Here is a 21,976-nt window from a genome sequence, read left to right as displayed (position 1 = left end):
GGAATATTACTACACCAGACTCAAAATGAGACTCTTATTTGGAACCAGAAATGTTCTGGTTAAGAACAAATGGCAAGAGTTTCAACATGATTAACTTGAGTCCTGGTCAATTGTTATGTTGGTATAGGATCTAATAACATATTCTACTGCACTAAAAAAACAAAATAAGATGCTTTTACAAAATGCATGATACCTGTCGTTTTCGCTTGTATTTTCAAGAGTGTCAGCCCTAGAGAATGTTGTTGTCTCCCCTAGAGATCAATAACACATTATAGGAGTCTAAGGTACTCTATAATGATTCGATCCCATTTCAGGAGTCTTGACAGTGATCAAAGGCAGGGTTGCCCATGGGCCATTGAAACCTGGTAGAATTCAACGTTTTGAAAGAGATATCTACTGCAAGCTAAAAGGAAAAATATTGAGAGGCAGATTTGCCACAATAGAGTCATTTTTTACACCAATGTGGCGATATTATGGCTAACAACTTTGTGCCAGATTTACAAAGTGGTGCAATGCATACATTGTGCCACTTTGTAAACCCTTGTGCCACATTATGCCTGAGCCAGGCATAATGTATGCAAGGGGGGAATTCCCCCATTAGGGTGGGCTGAAAAAGTGACTCAATGAAATTTAAAAGATTTCTTTGAGTCATTCTTTCAGCATTTTTAAACCCTGCTCACAGTAGGCATTATAAGAGGGCACGCCATTATTTATAATGGGTCCCTATGCACTGTTCAGGGTAAGTACCAAAATTTTGGTCCAAACCCTGAACAGTACATCAATACGGTAGAAAATTCTGACGCTATTGCCCCCTACCCTGCGTCATGCTACACCGTTTTTTACATACAGTGCACACATAGTGGCAGTAGGAGGGCACTAAGGGGTGCAAGGAAAGTGGCACTGTACTGGATGCAGCTCCAAGTTTCTGAAATCTGCCCTTGAATGTTTTGATAATAACTATCACAATTAAAGTATAAATGCACCCGGAAGGCTTTACAGATTTGATATGTTACAGTACATAGAAGTAAATAGAAGCAAATTAATAGCATGTATGTTCGTTAGTGCTTACCTGCTTTCATATATTTAATCATATAAGGTATTTCACATAGAACCTATCTTGTGCATTATATTTACCTAAATGAGTGTTCCTACTGCACTTAATGTGTATGGGAGAGCATGTTAGCATGTACCCAAATATCTTACCAGTAATGTTCTGTATACAGAGGCCTACAGTTACACATCATAGCTCTCGCTTCAATGTGGGTGAGTCACATCTATAAGACCGAAAAGTTTTCTTAAACAAGTACATTTTGTAGCAATCCTACATTAAATCATTTTGTCTTCAGTTTCTGAGGTATAGAATGAGCAGACACTTTTTCACATGTCCGGTACCTATTAACAAGGTCAACCATGTGAGACAATTCACAAAAGTGCATGAAATAAAAGGGTCTGAGGGGACCAAAAGTAATACGAGTGGGGCTTATTGCATATATGTTTACAGGGAATCAAGGCATTAAACAATAGCTGATTTATTAACTCCTAACACAACTAAATAAAGAATTAAAGAAACATTACATAGTCATTGTTCTATGAATCACTCAGCCTTGGGGTTTCCCACCACCATCTACAATGTTTTGTGAATGTGCATAGTGGCAACTGTGCAGCTACATTGGTTTGCAAAATGTCAACAAGTACCCTAAACCCATTTATCAGTTTGCTTATTAACTCAGTCTCTCAAATGTCTCAACCCTAGGTGTTTCATATTTTTCCAGCCAATCTCATAACATTAATATGCAAATCTTTTCTTTTGTCCTTCATCCACCATTGCATTTTAACCCAGAATCCATGAATGTGTAAGAAACACTTCTCAGTGGTTTCCTTGAAAAGTTTGCAATTATATTGAGAGGAAGTTAGGGGTACCTGTAACTATTTCAGATGTGATGTTCCATGTGCTAAACAGTTATAATCTGTCTGCGCTGGTAGATATATGAGTCCAATCACATTTTGCAGTTCAATAAAAAAGAACATTTCCAGCAAGAGGACAGGGAATATGGATGTTACAGCTGGAAGAATTTTAAGGCAAGTGGATGTATGAAAGTAGATCATTCCAATTATCCATGCATGCACAGTTTAATCTATAACAACCACACTATCATCCATCTGTGACTCCTGGTGTCTTGGATAATTCTCTATACATAAATGTGAAATTGAGATTCCTCATGCTTGATTAAAAAAGCTGTAAAACATGTAGCAAAACATGATTGGATTTAGCATCTTTTATAGTTTCTCACATTCCACGTTCACTATTCATCATACCTCATGATGTAATCTAAATGTTTGTTTTCATCTTAAAAAAATGTTGACCTTTCGGTACCATTGTGTTTACAATGAACAGTGCTTCTGCTAAATGTGGTTGTTCTGTGACTTCATTTAATAGAGAAATTACTAGTACTAATACTAATTTATTTCACAAAGTGTATGACTAAGGTGGTCAGGAAAAGACCACAAAGAAAAAGGTTCTGTTTTGAAAGGAAGGAAAACACACTATTTTATTTGCATGAAGATGGATCAGAGTAGAACCATGCACCAGAAACTGTCTTGGCTGTCTAATTTTCCAGGTGAAAGGAAACGCACAAACAAAAATGATTTTTGACAGAAGGCATGCAGACCTGGGTAAATTTGCAGGCACAAAGGAGTTAATCTTGGTGCTTAAGTCTATCCTCTATATTCATCCACAATATAGAACCGTGTTTGATTTGGGAATGTAGTTTGGAAGTCTACAATCAACTCACTTTCTTTATTCTCTAAGTTAAAGGAAACATAATAAATCATGTGCTTATGAAAACAGGCTGGTAATATGATTAGGAACGAGAACAGGAGTCATACAAAGGAAAACAGTAGTAAAGGTTGAGGAGGTGGTGTACTTTCAGTCAGTCACAAGAGGAGATTTAATTGGGGGCAACATGGTCAAGGAGACCCTTAAGAGGTTTAAGCAAAGAAACTATGATAAAATACATAATGTTCCAGAAGGCAATTATTAGTGAATGCATTACAGTTACAAACCTTTTGGAGTAATTGTGTTTTGAGCACTACACATGGCAAATTCTCTCATTCGCACACTGCAAACAGACACACTTTATTGATATTTAGTGTTGGTTATATTACATTTTATGTCACTACGGCATTCTACACCTATGATTTTCACAGGTTTCTGGTGTTTTATAAATAGCTGATATGTAAGCAGACAGTGTGTACCACAAAATTGATTAACACTATTCTTAGGCCAACTGAGCTATTCACAATATTACCTTATCATTAACAATAAATAGCACCTAAGTGGACTCCACAGGCAGGTACCACAGACAGACTTGAACAGATTAGTTACAGAGTTAGGTACAAAACCACTATAGGGAGTAGGTGCACACAATGCCACAGATCATCAGTGGTACAGGAGCATATTGTGATCAAAGGAGGTGAATGCAGCACACAATTCTTTGTGGGTCAGTAGCATGAGCTCATCCCCATTCTTCAAACAGTGCTGTACTTTCTAAATGCCAGGAACAAATTGTGTGTCAGACAAATGAGTACTTACTTTAATGGGTAAACTAGCACTTAGCCACATATTCAAACAAGTTATATTACCTCAGACTAAAGAAACCTGTCAGTCTGCATAACCAAAGAGATTGCTCCATAACCAAAGCAGTTGTATCAAGTGTGAGTGGAATATGTTGTTTCATCTGTAATGAACAAAAATAGCTGTATTCAAATCCTCAAACTATGTGACAATAAGGAAACTTTCAAAATATAGGGATTCTCAGTACTAGTTTGAAATCAAATGTTGGTATACTACTTCTTTTTGTAAAGTGCTATCCAAACCCTGATGTAAACATGTTCATTTATAGTATGGAATGGGACTACTGCCAAACTTGTGGTTTGCCTGTGCTTTTAGAAGGATAGAAACACTGTTCATCCACAAGTAGAGCCTCGCCAGCTCTACTAGTGCATACTAATTGGCAGTAACACTGCCCCAGAGCCACTGTATTCGGAGCATTGGGATTCCACAATATTGAGAATCGTCCCACCGATGTAGATTCTTTCTATTCGGGTATGTCATGCAACACATTGCAGACATAGACAAGTAAAATATTCAATGGCCCTCTCACACAGGGAGAAAAGTCTCTGCACACCAGGGGTAGAGGTTTTATTGTATTTTTCTACATAAAACCTCACATAAGGATATCAAGTAAGGTGTATTGCATTACACTAAATCTGCATGTCTGTCAAATAATCACACAGTGTTGATTATAGTGTATTTAGGTACAGACCTAATGTAAGACCACAAGGTCAACAGGGCACTTATCAAGGATTTAGGGAGAAAAAGGATATGGTGTGTGACATGAAGGCAGTATGATTATGTACTGTTTAGGTTAGTGGCATAGTTGGGGTAGGTGCTTTGGATTGGGTTTGGCATAGAATCGTGGCTTGTGCAAGAGTAGGGTCCTTGTGTGGATGTATGAGTAGAAGGGAATATAATAGTATTTTGTACAGCTATGTGGTAGTTGACATGTAAGTGTTTGGTGTAGTTACTGTGTTTACTTGGAGTGGTATATATGTGTTTGTTGAGAGTTTGTGTGCATGATTGTTAATGTGAATTTTCCTGCTTAATATTTATAGGTAGAAAATGTGCAGCATTTCTGTCCTTAGACCCAAACAGACCAAAATAGTGGTAGTCAACCTTGTCCTCTTCACCCTTTACCTGGATGCTCCGGGCTGAGATGCCCTGTGTAGGCTGTTATTACGTTCACCTGATCCTCCCTAAGGCTCTTACACTTAGCTAATAGCCCAGCCAAGTGGTTACCCAGCAACCACCAAATTATTGCATCTGGTGAAGGGGTGTGTTCAGATTTCTATTCCCCAACTTGTGTCTGGAAGAGCAGGTAGGGATAAGGGAATGAAGGAAGGGAGAAAGAAGGCTAGATTCATTAAAGGTGGGCAGACTTTCACAACTTTCACTTTTACAGTTAACAGAACAACAATTTGTTACAAAAAGCTGATCTGAAGCCTATTGTAGTCAGAAAGATACATAGATTTTGGGCTAATGAGTACACTCAGTTAGGCAGCAGGGCCTTTGAAGAGAAAGGCAAGGGAGCGGAGAGTAGCAGAAAAGTCAGAAAAAAAATCTGTAGGGGAACATGGTGGCAAGTAAACTACAATATACATAATTTAATTTTATTGTTATTTTATTTTGTATTTAAAATGTAATATTTTATTGATTGACAATTATTTAACTTGTTTAGTTGTTCAATAGTGTTTTGAATATTTAAGTTTGATTCCTTAATTTTAATGTATATTAATTGTGTTAATTTACATTTAATATTTTAATTTTTGTCAGGATATTTTGGTTTTTTTAGGGCAATAAAGTGGGAAGGTATTTACATTATAAATCATTTTATATTAATGGAAATTATTTGTATTGTTTATTAAATATGTAATTGATTACTAATTATGTAAATTGTCATAGTTTTACTGTTAGACTTTCTTTAATTTTACATTATGTTAAAATGTTTATAACTTTTGTTAGTAATTTATATGTTTGTAGCAGGTTTGGTCATGTTAGAATTTTTTAACTTGCTAGTTGCTTTCAAATGAATTCCTGTTTACCTTTGTTATAGGAGGAAAGGAAGGGAATCTTCTCTGAGATGCAGAATAGCCCTGCTTGCCGGGAGCCTCTTACCCTTTTCCTCTTCTTTACGCAGACATATTTGAAGCAAGGAGACAAATAAGATTGATTTTCTTTTTTTCTTAATTTCAGACACTGATCTTATCTTCGCCCACTAGAGCCTCATTTTGGAATGTGATTAATGCCATGAAGCATTATGTTTGATCCTATTTCTTGTGTTTTCCATCTATCGCATATAAGAATGTTTTTCAGTGTAGCAAATATTTTCTTATCTTGACCCACGGCAATGTATATATATATATATATATATATATATATATATATATATATATATATATATATATTCACTGAAAAAACTAAAATTACAAGGAAGTTATAGTTAGGTTCCGAATTTACTAGTGCAAAACCATAGAAATTCAGCAGTTATAGTTAGAGTTCTTTCAAGTAACTATAACTCATGCCCTAACGTAACTATAACTCGTGCCCTTGCCATGCACAGTTTTCTTATCAGTAATTTATTGCAAATGATGCAGTGATAATATCAAAGATGCTGTACAAAATCTCATCATTGATATAATATATGGAGTAATTAGCTCTGCATGGTGAAGGCGCAAGTTATAGTTACCTTAGGGTGAATAGGCTGTCAACATGTCTAAAACATGGCAAATCATACATGTTTGAATCATACTGGGTAAATGACAAAAAATACAGGAAGGAAGGTATTTATCAGACATTGCCCTGTAGAATAGGCAAATATTAAAGTGTTTGATGTCATCAGCTGGAGCCATATCATCTACAGCACAAAGGTAATCCAACATCATATACTGCAAGACTCAGACAGATGGCAGTACAACAGTTCCTTATCACAGGGTCATTACAGTCCAGTGCCATTGCATCTGGTGGTGTGACACAAACAAATGTCAGTGATGTGGCATAGACACTTTGGCCTACAATGATGAAACACATTAACAGCTACATACAGTTCAGACAAAAAGAGTGTTTAGCCAATGTTAAGGGAAACTAACATGATTTTTGCCCACAACTACATATGTCTGACCACATGATGACACACATGATTTATTAGGGCTGCAACATGACTAGGAATGAGTCTAATGGAGTCTTCTTAACTTCCATCCTATCACTGTGCAAGCTGTCTTGGCACAGGTATCCTACACCCAAAATCTGTGACCTACATTCCCTGGAACAATCCATGTCCACTTCATATATCTGAACAGTATCACATACCTGCCAATGTTACAACTCTGAAATGCCCACATAAAGATGTTATGGTGAAGGTACCTGAATAAAGAACAAAACAAGGAGTTTAGGTATGAAACCATACATATGACACAAGTCACATAGCAAGCATCTGGAGAACAAAGTACATTACAATAAATCTAACACAAACATAGCAACATCATCAAGGTGTGGATGTGTCAAAAGCTTTCCCATCAAACACTCTTTGGCTGATTTTGCCCGAGCATCAGCTCCCTAACTATTTCTAAGAATTTACTATACACATCATCATAACTACAGTTCATTGTACAGTCCAATTCATGGGATCACATGACATACTTACACTCATTAGAAGAAGCTGTCGATGAGATCTTGTCGCAAGTCAGCTCCTTCCTCTTCACCACTAACATCTTCATTTGGCCTTTCAGGATTCTCACCTGGTGACACTGCAGGCTTCCCCTACTCTGAGATGTAAGGGATATTCCCCAGGCAGGGCAATGTTATTGAGCATTTCTTGTAACGTATCGATGGTCCAAGAAATTCCCTTCCTGTTAAATGCCCAATTAGGGGGAGTAATTAAGTGGGAACTCAAGGTTTAAGGGGTATGGACCATGGCCCATTTTGTAAAATAGTCCAACAGAAATAAAGGGATGAGAACCCTCGTTCATCAATTGAGGCAGAATCGTCTTTAATTAGAACTTCATAAATCCAATTGAGAGCAAAGAACAGAAAATAAGCCAAATGACGAAAAATGTGATAAAGTAGATCCAATGAATTCAAAGAGTGTAGAACAGATTACAACAGCCGACACGTGTTTCGCCCCCTACGGTAGTTCCACCTGGGGCTTTTTCAAGGCAATGTAGTATTCATGGTCATTCATCACTTCATCATAATCATTGGTCCGAATACCAAATGGAAAAGAATTCTCATGTCGAACGGCAAAAAGTTGCAGAGAGCGCATATTATTTAGGCGCCATCTTGATTTGGTATTCGGACCAATGATTATGATGAAGTGATGAATGACCATGAATACTACATTGCAAATGGTTGAGAACCTGGAAGGCATTCATAGTGCCACGTCTGGCCTACAGAGATTTTGTCTGGCTCTGGCCTCCTCACTGATGACAGCCATCCACCACCCCACACTCCTCGCCCCAAACTCCGACCTCTTCCCAATCCAAATCCCCTATTCTCCTACCTGTTCTAAGCACACAGACACATCTGCACGCACCCGCCTCAACACACGCAAACAGCAGACATAAACATAATCACCACAACATACACCTTCACACACGCACTCAACAGTCACTCACACAGACCACAACAACCACCATTCCTACAGACACCACCCCGACCCACACACCACACACCACAATCACCATACCCACAGACACCACCTCAAAACACACAGACACAACTACCACATCCACCTTACCCTAGACACCACCCCAACACCCACAGACACCGCATCCATCATACCTCAGATACCACCCCAACACCCACACAAACAACCACCACTCCCACATCACCCAGCACATCCACATGGTTGTCCCTGAGATACATGTGCCCCTGATACTCCCGTCCCTATTCTGCAGATATTGTTTACATTGTGAGCTTTGGATATTTGTCTCACAAAATATCCCATCCCATTGGCCTTCCATTGTGTTGCAATGTGGGTGATATGTGTGGATCCAAACAGGAAAGTGGCATGGAAGGGGTGTTTCTGTTAAATGACACATCCAAACATTTGTGTCTTCAGTCTCACAACAGTCCATGGCATGCAAGCCATGTGAGGATGTCGGTTCAATTATGTGTGATGTTCATATGGTGTTGCCGTTGTGTAACACAATGTTGTGTACACTTCACTATCCTTGACACTGCAATGAACAGGAGTGTGTTTTTGTGGAGTGTGGCAGTGCAGTGACCTGCCCGAAGGGGGTGTCATGTGTGAATGGGTCATTCATTGAGAACGATTCTGATCCAGGACACAATGACAATTGTACTTCGTCCACTTAGTGTAACCCACGTACAAGTTGGATGGCAACCCCTTGATCTTTTGCTGACTTTTGGAACACTGGTGGGTATGTGATCTTACCATTGGTTGCCTCCATGGCAGTGTGGATTTTGGGCCCCATTTATGAGCAGCTGCAGGATGTATGTGATTGGCTCCATGGCAGCACAGGATATGCGATGCTGCCTACAAGTGAGTTCCTTCCTTTGATCTCTATGTTTCTACCAGCTGGGATGTGGTGGTTGGACCGCCACAGACATGTTGGCAGAAGTTGACATCATAGACTGTCCAGCGGAAACACTGGCTCCGACAGCATCATTGGCCTCTCTCACCACCTCAGTTTGCACTGCATGATGGTGCTGGTGGGACAGCGATGGTCTTATCTCTATGGGACTGCATGCATTGTAATTCAGTGGTCTGACCTCCAAGCTGAAGATAGTCAGGCCACCACCATGGTGATCCATGGACCCGCCAAACTTGTAATCAGGCCCTAAATGTATTAAGTTTTACCAGTTTGAAAACAATTAAGATGTCTTCAGGTGTTCACACGTTTTTCATAAGTAAGATTATTAGCACTCCATTTGTTCTTTAGAACACTCTGGGAGGCTGCAGTAGAACATACTCCTGTTAGAAGTAAATGTTTTACTGAGAATGTCAGACTTAATTCTCACATGGTTGAAAAGGATAGTGTGAATTTACAGAAAACATGCTCTTGTTTTAGCTTCTGGAGCACCTTCCATCACCTCTAAAGGAAAATCATGAGAAAACAGTTTTCTTCCTATAAAAATGTTGCCTTTCTCTCCACTATTTACCATTAGAATATGGACTTTGCATTCCATTTCTCTTCCTCTTCTTCCTCCACTCCCACAAACTGGAATGATACATTTACACAAAACAGTAAAATATTGATCCTAGAAATCTTTGATTTGAACTGGATGACCCATTTGAACATCACTAGATTTCCTTACATCTAAATTCTGTTTATGTCAATATAATCACTGATGGTTTCTCAAATTACTTTAGGTACCCTCAAAGTTGCTTAAGAAGTCAGGTATTTTGTCCAAACCAAGGAATTTCCTTGAATAAATATTTTTCCAACTTTTTTCCCATTATTCAAAAAAACACATCTAGCAGACATCACAGAATCAGTAAAATTAGAATCTCCAAGAATCGTATTGTGCAGATCAGGCAACGTCTAACGTATGGATAATTATTGACTTGTTAAAGATTGGAAAGAGGGCAATAGAAGGCAACGTGTATTGTTTAATAATTTAGGGCCTTATTTAAAGTTTTGCATATGGAGAACTCCTTCACAAACAGCATGGATGTCCCGTCTGCTGTATTAAAATTTCATTAAAGCTTTTGGCACTTGTAGTAAGTAGGGTGGATGAGATAACCTTCATGTTTTGACAGAGTATGAGGAAGTACCTGAGAACGTTTGCCACAATCAGTATACACGTCATATCAGTTCCCACTCAATGTTCACTAGAAGTAAAGAGACCGGATAGAATATCTCATATAGTGAGTGTTATGAGCACTGGGAACCCAAATAAGAAGTGCTGGCTTGAGCATGGATTACAAAGTACCATAATAAATAATTCTGAAAGTTAGGGGTAGCAAATGTCATAATTCTAATTTTTGTAATCAAGTTAAGTCAGAGTCATACATTCAGAAAAGTAGACATCACTATCCCATGTGAGTGATAAGAATGTTCATGGTCAAGGAATATATGCCTGTGTTCCTAAAATATTTTCCAGCAAAAATGGGCTTCATAACATGTGTTTTGTACATGGCACAGCAAATATCACATATGATAATGTAATTGTTTATCTTTTCTAGTTTCTCTTTAAAAGGAAAATGTACATCTTCACTTGAAGGGCCTTTTTTGAAATGTGAAAATATAGTAGTGAAAAAAGTTAAGTGTTTCATTGCCTCATTTGTTTTTATGGTCAGCAAGACATCTTGTATTGCTTCCTGTACACCTAATTTCCACATCCTTAAATGAGGCTAACAAGTGAAATACTTAAACAGCAGTTGTAGAGTACAGCATTTCATCAATGCCCCAGTTCAGCCATCTTGGATGCCTGTAATAGGCCAATAAAAAGTCAGGAAAAGATGAAGCTGCCACAATATGCTCTCTGAAGTTAGAGGGGTCTATGAATTGCAGTGGGTGGTGTTTGTGAAAATGTTCCTTATCACGGCACAGGACATCTGTGGAGAAAGTTCAGGTAAGGGCATTATTCAAACTCCCCAGCCGGCTCCTTTCCTCAGCCCAATTGACATCTCCAGAATGCTGTCATATAACATTCAAAGGTTGCTGGGTTTTGCCCTAGATCACTAGCCAGGTGATATCATTGACATCATGCCAGAGGACATCACACCTCTCCCTCCATAATAACACATCAAGAAGTTACATAAGTAAAGATATCTGACCTATACCTTAAACACATTACCAAAATATGATTTTCTTTTTAGCTTCACATTCGTACATAGAGGAACACATTGGTGCATTTAAAAAAGCATAAATATAAGTAAGATAAGCATTAAAAAAAAAAAAACTTGAGTAACAATAGACAAGAGAACATCTTGAGCCAAGAAATTCGCTGACAAAAATCTTTTAGATAAGCAGGAACTTTGCAAATTCTACAACTCCTCCTGCCCCCAACAAAATTCTTTTGCCTATCCTTAAAGAAATCCCTTTCCTGTCATCTAACTATATCTGACAAGTCATTCTCTTCTTCAGCTCCAATGTTTTCTATGTCATCTTTCACTACTCAGTTCAGATTCCATTCTTTCCTATTTTCAGTCTTGATGATGTGTACCTTTGTGAATTTAGACCATTGAGTGCAACTAATCAGAACTCACATTTTTACACTGTCTCCACCTTTTATCACATTGTCTCCTAGTTCTGTCAAAATATTCCTTTATTTTCTTCTGCACACAGAGTTCTTTCTCGCACTGCTCTCCCAAACTATTGAATTTAGTTCCTTTACCTCACTTCATCCAGCTAGGACTCATTAATGTACTTGGAGAACCCTTAAAATATTCAAATAAGACTTCCTCGTGGAGGACGGGGGAGGCGTGCGGTAATCTATGATCGGTTCTTTCAAAACTTTCTTCCAATCTATGTTATTAGCCTTGTCTAATTGAATGCTCTCCTTCAAAGTTTTATTTAACCCCTCAACAGCCCCATTAGTTACTGGATAATTTAGTGAACATTTTTTATGTTTAAGATGACACTTTTTTAAGTACTCTCTGAATTCTGCTGAACAAAACTGCAGCTCGTGGTCCGACAAGAGAAATTGGGAAAGTTCTCTATTTTAAAGACTTAACTCAGAAATGTTATGATACAAGTTGTTGATTTGTCCAACACACAACTATCCTCAACCCACCAAGATTGTAAATCACAAAGCACAATTAAATAAGGTGCATGATATTCTCCCCTCAGTGGACCTGCGATGTTTAGAGCCACTTCATCACAGAGATGACCAGGATGTTTTCTGCAATCCAACAGTACATGTCTTGTGACCAATATCTTGTCATTGTTATTACACTGAATACAGTTCCTTAGACATATTTCAACCCGAAAGTCAAATACTAGCTATCAATAGCTATACCTCAGTCTTTCCTTTGTTTTAACAATAACAAGATGACTCTCATTAGCTAATGATATCAGTCTGTTCCTCGGGTCCTCTGGTGGAATAAGTCCAGTACCATGCTAGAGAACGTCATCATCTACCGACAGTTTATCCTTAATCATAGACCACGGTCTGGACAGTGAATTGACTTTTCCACTCATTTGTCCACAGTGACTTCACATAAAACGCTTTCCTTTCTTAACTCAGCTTTCCATTTACTGTCTGTCAGAGCACCAGCAGTTACCTCATGCACACACACAGGTACCTCAAACATTTCATCCATGATCTCTTCAGCCTTCTCATTATTGATGTTTACCAGACATGAGAAACAATCAGCAAAGTATTTTTTTCACTCAACGGTGAAAGTAAACTCTTGAAGAGAAATTATCCATCTATGTGATCTCAATGATATTGAATCAAGTTTCATTTTCATGAAGACATCTTTCAAAGGTTTATGGTCAGATCAAATCCCAAATGAAAGTCCCCTACACAAAATTTCAAAATGTTTTCAATGCCCAAGATGTGGCTAATGCCTCCTTCTCAATTACTGAGTATTTTTTCTCAGACCTCTTCAAACAATGTGAAGCACATGCAATCCGTTCCTCAACCCCATTTTTATTTAAAGCAGAACTGCACTGCACTCAATTCAAATTGTACTTTTTTAACTAGAAGAGTTCTAACATTTACAGTCTTCTGCACATAATTTGTTACACACTTGCTGTAGTATTCTGTCATTCCTAGGAATTATACCAACTCTTCTTTGTTACCCGGCTCATCAAGATTTATGATGGTGCCCACTAACACCCTCTTTGACCTAATACCAGAACCAGATAATGTAAGGTTTCTTAACCTTCTTATCCTTCTCCACCAAGCAGTGCAATAGAAGAAAGTATTTTCTTTCTGTAGACTTAATAAAAAACATCTTCCACTTATTCCACCTTATTGGTGGATTACCTGGAGCAGTTAAAAAACTGTGTGGTGTCAAGTTTGGCATGTTTCTTTACCTCCCATGATCTAAACATACATTGTGAGTAGAAGTGTGCACTCTAATTAATGACAACTAAAAATAAATATTCCAAATGCACACAGCAGTCGTACAACCAAATATTACTGTACTGAAATAAGCTGTGCCCATAACCATGGTTTAGGCAAAATCCCAATAACACCAGCTGTGTAAGTGTGCCTGTACTTGCTGTATAGGGGTGTTATAATATGTCCTCCAGCACTTCATAAATAATACTTCAAGGTGGAGTACTAAGCCTCTCTTACCTGCCACTTAAATTACTGCAAACTTCTAAAACTGCCACATTCATACTTAAGTAGTGAAAGATGAAAAGATAAACAGAGGATTTGTCTATAAAGTCACATAGAAGTGAACCTGTTCTAAGATGGCTGCGTGTACATTCAGTATATTTTTAATGGGCAGTAGAGCTTATTTCAATGGGTGAACCTGTCCCAAGATGGCCACCTGTACATTTGCCATATTTGCTATGGGCAGTAGAGCTTGCCCCAGTGAGTAAGTCTGTTCCATATGGGCACACTCCACGCTGAGACCTATTTCTACAGGAAGTAGCTTAAGCACCTCTCATCAATTCCTTTAAGAAGCGATGTCCACTTCAATTCCAGTTAGCAACAGCCATTGAGGTGTATGATCCTATCCTTGTTGCCAGTGTGATAATGTTCATTATTAAGGCACAGGGCATCCATGGAGAAAGTTCGAGTAAGAGCTTTATTCAAACACCCCAACCTGCTCCTCTGCTTAGCCCAACAGACTATTTCGGAATGCTGTCATATAACACTCAAAGGTTGCTGGGTATTGCACAAAGAGCACTAGGCTGACAGCATCATTGACATCATGTCACAGGACATCACAGTTGTAATGTCACTTTCAGGTGTAGAGCTCCAGAAATACACTTAAATACTTGAATGACTTGTTGTTTTAAATTTTTTAACATATTCTTCATTTTCTTTCTCTAACCTCAGTTTTCATATTGAAATGTTTTAAATTCAGTTTGATTCTTTTCTTACTCTTGATAAATGGAAGTCATAAGCATTACGGCTGTCTTGTCTTTGAAGTTATTAATTACTGTAATGTGAAAAAATAAAACTGTTCAGATGACCCACACAATTGAATGACTCCCACGTATTAGGCAGGACATTTTACACTTTTTAGGTTCTTTGAAAATGTCATTACATGCTCAATTTGTACAAGCTGCCTAACCTGCCATTACGTTCAAAATATGTTTTTATTGGCCTTTATAGCAGGCTGATTAACAAAGTGAATGTCACACAATATTGTCTGAAGAGTATTCTGATCTTCTAGTGATACAATACTATGGCCCTCATTACGACCATGGCGGTTGGCAGAGAAGTGGCGGTCTTACCACAAACAGGCTGGCGGTGAAAAAATAGGAATCATGGCCATGGCGGTTACCGCCATGGTCATCCGCCACTTCTCCATTCCGACCGCCAGGGCGGAGATGACCGCTGGGCTGGAGACTTGGGTCCCCAGCCCGGTAGCCATCACAAGACCGCTGGCGGTATCACGACCCGGCTGACAGCCATGGATTTCATGGGGTTGGGAACCGCCATGAAATCCATGGTGGTAAGCACTATCAGTGCCAAGGAATTAATTCCCTGGCACTGATAGGGGTCTCCCCCACCCCCACCCCGCATCCTTCCCCCACCCCCCCACCCCACTGCAACCCCCAAATGTGGCAGGACCCCCTCCCCCCTACCCCCAACATCGCAACCCAGACACACACCATACACAAATGCATACACCACCAACACACATACCCGCACACATATCAACATACATGTCAACAGACACACACACAGTCATACACGCACACCCACATACAGACGTACATGCACACATCCATACAAACATACATACAGACACGCACACATTTCCAAACACACTACACCCTGCATACATACACGCACACACACACCGCCTCTACACACTCACACTCTCATGCACACACACAACACACACCCACCCCCTTCCACTAACGGACAATCAACTTACCTGCTCTGTTGATCCTCCGGGAGGGGACAGGATCCATGGGTGCTGCTCCGCTGCCAGCACCTCGTCTACAGAACACCGCAATGCCGAATCACGGAATGTAATTCGGTGGGCGGTGTTCTGTTGACGGGCGGTGGAGGTGGAGCAACCTCCACTTCCCCGCCGACCACCAGTATGGCTGCTGGCGGCTCTCCATCCGGAAAAGGACAGAGGGCTGCCAGCAGTCATAATTCGCCGAGCGGAAAACCGCCTGCACTGGCGGTCTTCAGCGCAGCGGTCCCTCGGCGGTCTTGCAAAAAGCCCGTCGAGGTTGTAATGACCACCTATATTTCTTTCTTGAGGTGCCTCCCTATTGTCCTCAGGCAGTCACATATGTGGAGCAATCTTGTCTTACTGGCTTCTGGTATTACATTGCACACTACCCTCAGCTGTTCAAGCTAAAATTGCCCCTAGGAGGACGCACAGTAGGTGTTGAAAAAACATGGCCTCTATTGCTACATGCAGAAAACATTCAAAATGACACTTGGACAGCCCACCTAGGTTATGAGCTTGCAATGGAAAGGCTAATGTAATAGTTCATCACAGTGAAATAGATAATGTTATAGACATGTAATTTTGTTTGCTTCGTAGATCACAAAGGCATTGTGATGGCCACTGTACAGCGGCTTCTAAAGTTAGGAGAAAGGGCTTGAGCTGCTCTAGTCTTTTTTTTTTTCACTTTAGCAAGTCCTGACAAACTTGACCTTATCCAAAAGGCCCTCCTCACTGAATAATGCAGGAGAACCATTTAATTACATTTTGAAAAATAGCTTGGTCTGAATGCCACTTTGCAGTACCCATGGAGTAGATAGATCGGGCATTATTTTATGAAGAGAACAGGCCACGACATGATTCACATGCATTTGAAATTAATTGTCCTGTGATCAGGTGCAGAAGAATTTTCATTTAATTTGCATGGTACACAATCCAGTTAAATGTTGCATTTAATTACCCTGATAATAGTTACGTAATATATCAAGGAAATGTATCATTTTATTAGTTCGTATTGCAACATTACCTAAAAGCTTCACAGATGAACTGTGACCGAGCTTTAAACATAAAATGCTCAACTTTCAGACAAGCCGGATCTTGTTTTATGTCTAAATGCGTTGTGCTCCCTAAAATATGTAATTTGTATCTCAGTTTAATTTCAAGGATTTGTTTTCAACTGTTTACAATAGAATCTGCTCCTCGCTGAAGCTTTGAATCGAATTAATAGCAATAGAACATCGTTATATGAACACACTTCTTCATTAAATTGAAAAAAGATGAAGCCTCCATCTTCTGCATTATAACAGCGTTTATACTTTACATGCATCATTAGTGGGTGAAGAACGTTCTGAGTAAAGATGGTGTCTCTCACTTTTAATTTCACTAAGCTGCAGTAAAAGGTTGTCCTCTCTCAGTACATGTCTTTGTCAGATTCAGCTTTGTACAGAGCTGAGCCCGAAAATGGCTTAAATCTAGGTGGTTTCTTGGAATTAGGTGGAAGATGGTGCTTAACACGATCTTCAATGTGGCGGCATAGCTAAATAATTGGTTCTTGACTTTGTTAGGGCGAAGACGGGTAAATGGCGCATAACCTATGCTGTTTTAATAAAGAGGCACGTCACCTGAGCAGACTAAATTTAGTTTAGGGGCTGGATAACATAATTTGGGCAAGGTTTTACTTTTGTGGGCAAAATGACAAAAACCGTTGTGTTTGCACTGTATAAAGATGTCTGTAAGGACTGGACATACCTAGCGCTGCTCATACTATAGAAAGGTTTTTATAAAGGCCGTACAATAAACATATATAAGCCAAATTATCACTTTTTTTTTTTAGAAATGCGTGTTAAAAAGATGTAGCTTTCTATAACAGATGTCTGCGATGCACAAAGTGTGCCAATAACAGCACACTTTTTATACTGCATAAAAATGCATAGAAAGCAAGATTTTTGTCGAAAAAAATGCATTACTGCTTCTTAATGCTCGAGATTTATCTATCTGAACCCTCCTATATCTTGCCCGACTTTTCTGTATTTCCATTTTTCTTGTTTTACTTTCCTCTTTTTATCGACTTACACTTAGAAGAACTTTTTTTTGCAAATTGATAACCCTTGCTTAGATATTATCTGTTGCAAACAATATTTAGCGAAAAGAAAGTGAAGAAAAAACCCAACTGGCAATTTAAATACCACTACCCTAAAAATATTTAACGGGTCTGTGAGACCCAAAAGGAATGTGGCATGGACGCTCATTGTGAGGAAGGAGCCAACATGGCAGCTATTTGTGCTACTGCAGATCTGTTCCACATCTGAGATGCTTAACCCAGCAATCTGAATTAACAGCTACTGGCAAGAACGCTATTTCTGGTGAATGCATTTTAATCTTTAAATGTGGTTAATCCAATGTATAAGCAAAACAACTTGTATGTATAGTGTGAAAACTTCCAGAGAAAAGGCTTTTCTGTGCTTCTTTATTGGAAACGTGTTCACACCAGAATTTACAATACTCTATCATGATATGAAGAAAGGTGGCAACTGCTTGCATATTCCTGGAAAATTCAAAATATTGCAAGTGGAGATTGCATGTCTGCGCTGAAAGATTCTTTCACAAATTAAGGACAGTGGACACAATTCACACATGTATTTGCACAAATAAGTTAGACTTAGAGAGCATAAGTACTGCACATTAGTAGTACATATTCTGCTCAATAGATCAATTTGCACCTGTAAATGATACACACATGCTTGTAATTCTGTTAATATGGCAGAAATTTCAGTCTGAGTAAACCTGCTCCAAGTGGTGGAGTGTGAGTTTCACCACTTGGGGGCGACTAGAAAACTAGAAGAGCACATACAAACCTGCAAGTATATGGCTATTCACAAACTTTTTGCATGCATCTTTTTCTATGGCTAGGATCAGACATTTCTTTCTGTCAATGGCAATAGTAAGTCCATTATCCAGGGAGGAAATAGGGAGGAATAATCCCCCTCGGATGCCAGAAATGGTGTCATCAGTGGCGTCATTTGAGATGATAATGAGGATGAAGTTTGAGATAAAAATAAGTTGAACCCTGTTATCCATGGAACTGGGAGCTTATAGATTCTGAACATAATGATAATATTTCCATTGGAGGATGAATATCATCAGCATTTTTAGTTTGGAAGAGCACATTCCCAAGTCACTGACCCCAATTTTATTGAATGGATTGACTTTTCTAGCATAATTTCAAAGTGCGGCTTTTTGCCTCTAAAATTCTGAATATTATCTGAAAGGACTCAATTGTCATCATTGTATTAACTTTTATGCTTAATCATGTTCAAATATCAATCCAAGTGGACAAGATGAGATTACTTTTTACAACAGTGTGGTGAATCTAAAGTCAACTAGTTTCAACATCTTATTTTTTTTAAGAATTCTTCCATACAATCAAACAATGACATTTCACAGTAACTGAGGGGCAATTTATGTATGTGTTGTGTTGCCCTTGTTCCATGAAAGGGGGTGCAAGGGAGATGCAAATCCTAAGTCAGATTTATCAAGCCATGCAGGGCTTTATAAATCCAGAGTAATGCAACACAGCATAAATTGCTGTGTTGCATTACTCTGCCCAAGGGAGGAGTTCCATGGGAACTAATGGATTTTTACGCATTCCCAGATTTACCATTACTGGTAAGTCTGGAAATTCAACAAAATTCTATGCCCTCCCATTCTGCAACACAGATAGAAAGAGGAAATGCCTCTGATGATTGTTTTTTTGTGCAGGAAGGTGTCCACTCCTGCACAAACATAATCCTGTCTGCAACACAGGATCATGTATACTGCATGACAGGGACATCAATTAAGTTATGCCTAGCTAACAATAACTAGAGTACTTTAGAGGTCTGACTTTTGTTTCATGAGGTAATGTATGATGAGCAAAGGGAAGCATAATCTAACACAAACAAAGTTTTGCAATGTCTTTTGTTATTTTGATGATATCATTACACACCAATAATTATATATTTCACTACTTCAAATACTCATGCACCCAACCCACCATGTAACTAATGCCCAGTCTGCATGTCTTTTGGTTGTGAACCACAGAAGGTGCCTACAGAGTATCTCCTACAGTCAAACCCAGAACTCAATATCCAGTACAGCCATACCCTGCTGATCATGTCCTTTGTCCATATGCAGTAAGTGATGGCTTGGGGACTGTGACCCCAACCTTCCATCAAGCAGGTCCCTCATTGAACAACCTTCAGCAATAACAAGATATTCAGTTTGTTAGTGTATGATGTGCAGAAGGTAGACTTATATTTGTAATAGTCCTGCAAGCTCCTGTAGGTACTCTTTACAAGTGTCTTCTTTGCTTAAGATGTGTCTTTTTCTAAGCATTTTACTGTACGCGATGCTGAGCACAGTGTTATGTAAGTCCTAAGTGAATTACCAATACCCACTAGGTAAACCTTCACTTTATATAATTACCAGTTAAAGTTACACACTTTCGGCCCACCCAAGAATAATACACACAAAATAGCAGTCATGTTCATGTGTATTTGTACTTTTGGTGAAGGCAAGTCTCCTTCCCCAGTCATTCTAGATAAGTCAGTAAGATGCATATTTACACAATGTTTGCAGACAAAAGTTCTTTGTACAATGTTCATATCTAGGTATTAGTAAATCTGATCTTATATATGAAAACTGGTTAGATGAGCAAAAATGCACCTGCTTCCAAAGGTACTTTGTCATTGCTACATATATTTTGTGTCTTTAATCAGCCTTTTCCACTTACATAGGATTAAAATGAGCCAACGACTGAATAACCTAAGCATGACGCACAACAGAAAACGCTAATTAAATTTCATTAAATTGAAGTAAATCCAGGATGCAATGTAATCTTTCGGCATTCAAATGCTATTCACCATTTCAGAGTGTAAAGTTACTCCTACGTGTAGACTGAGTTGCCTCCATACCTCAATTCAGAGGTCGAATCTGTATAAACATAGTTGATGGCCATAAATGTACTACCAGAAATGATATAGTCATATTTTTCATTCTGCCTACTTGAAAGGGACCTGCATAACTGGGGTAAAGACCCCAAATGTGGACGTAAGACCTCCACATGGAAGGAAATGTATACATAATATATAACTGAGTCAAAACATACACAAGTGACTTCAATTTCAACCACATTAAGAGTGCTTACACTATAGGTTAGACCTTTCTCCTGTTCTTGTTTGTGATCGTGCACCCAGAAAGAAATAAAATGCTGCAATGATGGTCCTCCCACTCTCAAATTTGGAGAGGAAGAGAAATTTCACTGAGACAAGACAGCCTTTGTAGTGAAATATATGGTCAAACACTTAAAATAAATGACATGAGCTGCATCCATTCACTCTCACTTAGGAACACAAGGCAGCTTGCGGCTGGAGTTCACTGACTCAATTCATGCTTTGGGGCGGAAGCTCTGTGTGCAGCAAAGTATCCTCTGCATGTGTAACGGAGACCCCTGCATGTAAAGAAATTAAAAACATTTGGGATAATCAAAAAAGTGTTAAAGAAAGTAGCTGTGTATGTCATGAGATATAAATAATGTGTAGTGGGTATATTTCAAGTTTAAAAAATGACTGTAACTTGTGAGAGATTAAACTTAAATGTTGTACGTGAAACGTGTTTGGAAGTCATTGAAAATGAAGTGTCAATGTAGTATAATGTACAGCATAACATGTTTCTTTTCTTAGGATATTATATATCGACAATGTGATAGGGCACCATAGATCATTAACAAGAAAATGTCCAATCATATAAGTGCAGCAAACACAGTGGCAGCTGGCTTGCATTTACAGTGGTTGGGAGGGGGTACAATAATACATTCACTGTCCTCACGACGTACTCCTCTCAAACGTGGAACCAGGAAACTATACTAACCAATCCTGGTACAGCATCAGGATTGGAGGAGGCTGCTTCTCTCAGCACTCACAAGTGCGCTTGAGGCCTGTGCTTTAGACAGCTTGGTTAGAGAAGTTTAAAGTGTGCATGTCAGGTTGGCCATTGCAAGCCAAATCCAAAGTGTCGTGCACACTTTAAACTGAAGTGCAGAGCTCCATGCTGCTGCCAGTCACTAGCTAATGCCACTCAGTTCAGAACGGGGTGCTGAAAAAAAATGGTAATAAACAAACTTTATTACTATTTTATTTTTCAGCTCTGGGGGATTTTTAGCGTGGTAAAGCTCCTCCGTTCTCACGGAGGAGCTGCCCCTGAATAAACAAACTAGCAGCTGAAGTGAAAAATTGGTTAACTAGTTGATCCTGCACCAGTATACCCTTACATTATTGTATGTCTCACCCCCTGCCCTCTGGGTACCTAGATGT

The sequence above is a fragment of the Pleurodeles waltl genome, chromosome 12, assembly GCF_031143425.1.
Source record: "Pleurodeles waltl isolate 20211129_DDA chromosome 12, aPleWal1.hap1.20221129, whole genome shotgun sequence".
Lineage (NCBI taxonomy): Eukaryota > Metazoa > Chordata > Amphibia > Caudata > Salamandridae > Pleurodeles > Pleurodeles waltl.
Note: the sequence above shows the minus strand (reverse complement) of the source record.